This window comes from Oncorhynchus masou, chromosome 32 (genome assembly GCF_036934945.1).
Source record: "Oncorhynchus masou masou isolate Uvic2021 chromosome 32, UVic_Omas_1.1, whole genome shotgun sequence".
Classification (NCBI taxonomy): Eukaryota; Metazoa; Chordata; class Actinopteri; order Salmoniformes; family Salmonidae; genus Oncorhynchus; species Oncorhynchus masou.
Window position 1 is genome coordinate 69,776,693 of NC_088243.1, and position 7,013 is coordinate 69,783,705.

The window sequence follows — 7,013 nt, forward strand, 5'->3', positions numbered from 1 at the left end:
AAACTGACCCTAGCCCCCCGACACATAAACTACTGCAGCATAAATACTGGAGGCTGAGACAGGAGGGGTCAGGAGACACTGTGGCCCCATCCGAGGACACCCCCAGACAGGGCCAAACAGGAAGGATATAACCCCACCCACTTTACCAAAGCACAGCCCCCACACCACTAGAGGGATATCTTCAACCACCAACTTACCATCCTGAGACAAGGCTGAGTATAGGCCACAAAGATCTCCGCCATGGCACAACCCAAGGGGGGGGGCGCAAACCCAGACAGGATGACCACATCAGTGAATCAACCCACTCAGGTGACGCACCCCTTCCAGGGACGGCATGAGAGAGCCCCGATAAGCCAGTGACTCAGCCGCTGTAATAGGGTTAGAAGCAGAGAATCCCAGTGGAAAGAGGGGAACCGGCCAGGCAGAGACAGCAAGGGCGGTTCGTTGCTCCAGAGCCTTTCCGTTCACCTTCCCACTCCTGGGCCAGACTACACTCAAACATATGACCCACTGAAGAGATGAGTCTTCAGTAAAGACTTAAAGGTTGAGACCGAGTTTGCGTCTCTGACATGGGTAGGCAGACCGTTCCATAAAAATGGAGCTCTATAGGAGAAAGCCCTGCCTCCAGCTGTTTGCTTAGAAATTCTAGGGACAATTAGGAGGCCTGCGTCTTGTGACCGTAGCGTACGTGTAGGTATGTACGGCAGGACTAAATCAGAGAGATAGGTAGGAGCAAGCCCATTTAATGCTTTGTAGGTTAGCAGTAAAACCTTGAAATCAGCCCTTGCTTTGACAGGAAGCCAGTGTAGAGAGGCTAGCACTGGATTAATATGATCAAATTTTTGGTTCTAGTCAGGATTCTAGCAGCCGTATTTAGCACTAACTGAAGTTTATTTAGTGCTTTATCCGGGTAGCCGGAAAGTAGAGAATTGCAGTAGTCTAACCTAGATGTGACAAAAGCATGGATTAATTTTTCAGCATAATTTTTGTACAGAAAGTTTCTGATTTTTGCACTGTTACGTAGATGGAAAAAAGCCGTCCATGAAATGGTCTTGATATGTTTTTCAAAAGAGAGATCAGGGTCCAGAGTAACGCCGAGGTCCTTCACAGTTTTATTTGAGACGACTTTACAACCATTAAGATTAATTGTCATATTCAACAGAAGATCTCTTTGTTTCTTGGGACCTAGAACAAGCATCTCTGTTTTGTCCGAGTTTAAAAGTAGAAAGTTTGCAGCCATCCACTTCCTTATGTCTGAAACACATGCTTCTAGCAAGGGAAATTTTGGGGCTTCACCATGTTTCATTGAAATGTACAGCTGTGTGTCATCCGTATAGCAGTGAAAGTTAACATTATCTTTCCGAATGACATCACCAAGAGGTAAAATATATAGTGAAAACAATAGTGGTCCTAAAACGGAACCTTGAGGAACACCGAAATTTACAGTTGATTTGTCAGAGGACAAACCATTCACAGAGACAAACTAATATCTTTCCGACAGATAAGATCTAAACTGTCAGGATTTGGCCAGGGTTGTTCCGGGTTTTGGTCACTAGATGCCCCCATTGTGCTTTTTGACCTTATGTTTTTTCCCTTGTTCCCCATTATTATTTGCACCTGTGCCTCGTTTCCCCCTGATTGTATTTAAACCCTTAGTTTCCCTCAGTTCTGTGCTCTGTGTTTGTATGTTAGCACCCAGCCCTAGTGTTCTGTGTATTCTTGTCGATTCCGGTGGATGCTCTTGTGGAATTCTGTTTTTGAGTATCTCTTAAGGCTTTTTTGTGCTATTCCTACCACCTTTTGGATTTACCATTTTTGTATTGAAGGACTTCTCCTTTTTACTTTATTAAATACACCGTCTTAAGTACTGCTGTGTCTGCCTCATCTTCTAGGTTCTGCTGACTATTCGTGGCTCAGTTGGTTAAGTGACTGTTTCTCACTCCGGAGACCCAGGTTCGTAACCGGGTCCTGACAGAAACACAGAGCCATAAATGAACCCAGAGGCAGCCAGTTCCCAGGACCTTTTTGCCATGCTGTCCCACCACCAGGAGACTGTCCAACGCCACGAAGCCGCCCTGGTTCAGCAAGAGGCCTTAATGGCTAGACATTCTCATCTTCTGTCGGAGATGCTGACTTCCATTAAGCAAATATCTGATCGTCTTACCCCGGCAACAGTTCCCGTCCCAGTACCTCAGATTCACGTACCCATGGCAGTTAACCCCCTGGCTGAACCTCGTCTTCCACCTCCCCAACGGTTCTCAGGTGATCCAAGTGCTTGTAAAGGGTTTCTCACCCAATGTTCTCTCTCCTTTGAGCTACAACCCTCGTCGTTTCCCACCGACCGGTCTAAGATCGCTTATATCATCACCCTGCTGTCGGAAAAAGCCCTGGCCTGGGCTACTGCTGTGTGGGATGCCCATAGTTCCTGCTGTGCCAGCTACTCTGCCTTTGCTGAGGAATTCAAACGAGTGTTTCAAGGCCCAAGCAATGATTCTGACTCAGCCAAACAGCTCCTGACTCTCCACCAAGGTTGGCGCAGCGTGACGGACTATGCCATCCAGTTCCGCACGGTGGCAGCAGCAAGTGGCTGGAACAACGAGGCGCTCACGGTGTGCTTTCTGAAAGGCCTTTCCGACACTATCCAAGATGAACTGGCCACTCGGGAACCACCGGACAATCTCGAGTCCCTGATCAAGTTGGCCTCACGCATTGACCAGCGTCTGAGAGAGAGAGAACTCAACCGTAGACCTCTAGCCCCTATCAGTCCCAGCTCCGAGTCCCCACCTTTATCCTCGCTGGCTCCATCGGAACCCATGCAGATTGGACGCATCTCCCAGGCTGAGAGAGACCGCCGGATGAGGGAGCGACGCTGTCTATATTGCGGCAAACCGGGCCATTTCCGTTCCACGTGTCCCGGGCTCCAGGGAAACGCTCTGTCCCGTACAGACCGGGGGAACTGTAACGGGAAACATAACCTCCTCCCATCCGTCCAACTCCCGTCTGCTCATTCCAGTCACCCTCTCCTGGGACAACCACAAGCTTCACCTTCAAGCCTTGGTAGACTCTGGAGCCGCAGGTAACTTCATGGATGGTGTCTGGGCGAAGGAGAATGGCGTTCCCTCTGAACCTCTAAGTGAACCCATGAGGGTCACTACATTGGATGGAAGCCCTTTGGGATCTGGACTTGTCACTCATGTCACTACCTCCTTGCGACTTTCAGTTTCACAACACCAGGAATTGATGAACTTCCATTTGATCTCCTGTTCCGAGTTCCCTCTCGTCCTTGGATACCCCTGGCTTCACAGCCATAACCCTCACATCGACTGGTCTGTGGGCACTATCAAGCAGTGGGGTCCTACGTGCCAAGCTACTTGTATTTTCCAGAATTCCCGAGTTCTACTCCCGAGTCTTTAGAATCCATCGACCTGACCCGAGTTCCCGAGTGTTACCATGACCTCAAACTGGTGTTTAGCAAACAGAGGGCCACCATGCTACCACCCCATAGACCTTACGATTGCCCCATCGACCTGTTTCCGGGCACTTGCCCCCCAGGGGTCGGATCTTTTCCCTATCTCCACCCGAACGAGCTGCTATGGATACCTACATCAAGGACGCTCTGGAAGCAGGCCTCATGCGTCCATCCACCTCCCCGGTGGGAGCAGGGTTTTTCTTTGTGGCCAAGAAAGACGGTGGATTACGTCCTTGCATCGACTACCGGGGACTCAATGCCATAACCGTCCGTAACCGTTACCCGCTACCCCTTATGGCCACAGCCTTCGAGCTGCTCCAGGAAGCAGTTGTTTTCACTAAGCTTGACCTGCGGAACGCATACCATCTTGTGCGGATCAGACCTGGTGACGAGTGGAAGACCGCTTTCAACACGCCTACTGGTCACTATGAATACTTGGTGATGCCCTTCGGCCTGACCAACGCCCCAGCGGTGTTCCAAGCGCTCATAAACGATGTGCTTAGGGATATGCTTAACATATTTGTGTTCGTTTACTTGGATGACATCCTCATCTTTTCGAGCTCCCTTCAAGAACACACTAAGCATGTCAGACAAGTACTCAAACGCCTCCTGGACAGCCATCTGTACGTTAAGCCGGAAAAATGTGAATTCCATTCATCCCGAGTACAATTCCTGGGATTTGTAGTGGAACCCGGTCGAGTCCAAATGGACCCCAGGAAGGTAGGGGCGGTAGCGGATTGGCCCACCCCAAATCCGTTAAGGAAGTTCAGCGTTTCCTGGGCTTCACAAACTTTTACCGCAAGTTCATCAAGAACTTCAGCTTGGTGGCAGCCCCTCTCTCAGCTTTAACCAAGGGTGGCAATGCAAGGTTTTTGTGGGGAAGAGAAGCTGAGACGGCCTTCCAAGGACTCAAGCAGCGCGTTCTCTCTGCTCCCATCCTGATACTACCGACTACGGATGAACCATTTGTGGTGGAGGTAGACGCATCAGAGGTTGGTGTTGGAGCTGTCCTGTCTCAGAGGGGTGAAGACAAGAAGCTTCATCCGTGCGCTTTCTTCTCACACCGGCTTACCCCGACTGAGAGGAACTACGATGTGGGGGATCGTGAACTCCTAGCGGTTAAGATGGCATTGAAGGAATGGAGACACTGGCTCGAGGGGGCTTCTCACCCGTTTCAAGTGCTTACGGACCACAAAAATCTGGAGTATATCCAGCAGGCGAAGCGGTTGAACTCTAGACAAGCTAGATGGTCTCTTTTCTTCAATCGATTCCAGTTTATCCTCACCTATCGGCCCGGGTCGAAGAATCTCAAACCGGATGCCCTGTCCCGAGTCTACGCTCCTGCCATTCGAGATGACACGGACATGCCTGTCCTTCCTGCTGCTAAGATTGTGGCTCCGATCTCGTGGCAAGTTGAGGATACCGTGAGACGTGCTCAAGCTAGCGAACCGGACCCGAAAGGAGGTCCTGCCAATCGGTTGTTTGTCCCCAAGGCAGTGAGGACTCAGGTCCTTCTGTGGGGGCACTCCTCTCGCCTCACCTGTCATCCGGGCGTAGGTCGCACCTTGGAGTTCATCCAGCGTAAGTTCTGGTGGCCTACCATAAGAGAAGACGTTGCCACTTTTGTCAATGCCTGTCCCGTGTGCTGCCAGGGCAAATCTTCTCACCTCCACCCTCAAGGACTCCTTCACCCTTTACCTGTTCCCCACAGACCCTGGTCCCATATCTCATTGGACTTTATTACTGGACTTCCTCCATCCCATGGCAATACTACTATCCTAGTCATAATCGACAGGTTTTCAAAGGCGGCCAGGTTCGTCCCTCTGACTAAGTTACCTTCTGCCAAGGAAACGGCTGAGTTGGTAATTAATCATGTGTTCCGAGTCTTCGGCATTCCTCAAGATATGGTTTCTGACAGAGGTCCCCAGTTCGCCTCAAGGTTTTGGAAGGCCTTCTGCCAACTCATGGGGGCTTCTGCCAGTCTATCTTCAGGGTACCATCCGGAGTCCAACGGCCAAACAGAGAGGATGAATCAGGAGCTGGAAACCACCCTCCGATGTATGACTCGTGACAACCCGTCCACATGGTCATCCTTTATTGTTTGGGCCGAATACGCGCACAACACCTTGCGCTCCTCCTCCACTGGTATGTCCCCCGCACGAGTGTCAGTTTGGCTATGCTCCTCCATTGTTCCCGGACCAGGAGGCAGAAGTCAGAGTGCCTTCAGCCTTGAAGTTCGTCAGACGCTGTCGGCTTATGTGGAGGAAGACCCGTCTTAATCTTATGCGTTCCTCACAGAGGTACCAACAACAAGCCAACAGACGTCGCCGTCCCGGGCCTACCCTGCGCCCCGGCCAGAGAGTCTGGCTCTCCACAAGAGACTTACCTCTACGGGTGGAGTCTCGCAAGCTGTCCCAAAAATACATCGGTCCCTTCAAGGTTGCCAGGAGAGTTAACCCAGTTTCTCATTGCCTACACTTACCCAGATCCCTTAAGATTAATCCCACATTTCACATTTCATTGTTAAAACCTGTTGTTTTTTCTCCCCTTGTCCCGGCAGACAGACCTCCCCCTCCGCCTCGTGTCATTGGAGGCCAGCCGGCTTATACCGTCCATCGGATACTGGATTCCCGCCGGGTGCAGCGGTCCTGGCAGTATCTGGTGGACTGGGAAGGCTACGGTCCCGAGGAGCGCTCCTGGGTTCCTGCCAAAGACATCCTGGACCCTGACCTCATTCGTCAGTTCAGGGCCCTCCACCCTGAGAGAGCTGGTAGGAACGTCAGGAGCCGTTCCTAGGGGGGGGGATTCTGTCAGGATTTGGCCAGGGTTGTTCCGGGTTTTGGTCACTAGATGCCCCCATTGTGCTTTTTGACCTTATGTTTTTTCCCTTGTTCCCCATTATTATTTGCACCTGTGCCTCGTTTTCCCTGATTGTATTTAAACCCTTAGTTTCCCTCAGTTCTGTGCTCTGTGTTTGTATGTTAGCACCCAGCCCTAGTGTTCTGTGTATTCTTGTCGATTCCGGTGGATGCTCTTGTGGAATTCTGTTTTTGAGTATCTCTTAAGGCTTTTTTGTGCTATTCCTACCACCTTTTGGATTTACCATTTTTGTATTGAAGGACTTCTCCTTTTTACTTTATTAAATACACCGTCTTAAGTACTGCTGTGTCTGCCTCATCTTCTAGGTTCTGCTGACTATTCGTGGCTCAGTTGGTTAAGTGACTGTTTCTCACTCCGGAGACCCAGGTTCGTAACCGGGTCCTGACATAAACCAGGCCAGAACTTGTCCGTGTAGACCAATTTGGGTTTCCAATCTCTCCAAAAGAATGTGGTGATCGATGGTATCAAAAGCAGCACTAAGGTCTAGGAGCACGAGGACAGATAGTTGTAATAGGGTCCAGTATGCAGCTTGAAGGTTTAGAGGCCATGATTATTTCCATAATTGTGTCAAGAGATATAGTACTAAAACACTTGAGTGTCTCTCTTGATCCTAGGTCCTGGCGGAGTTGTGCAGACTCAGGACATCTGCGCTTTGAAGGAATAC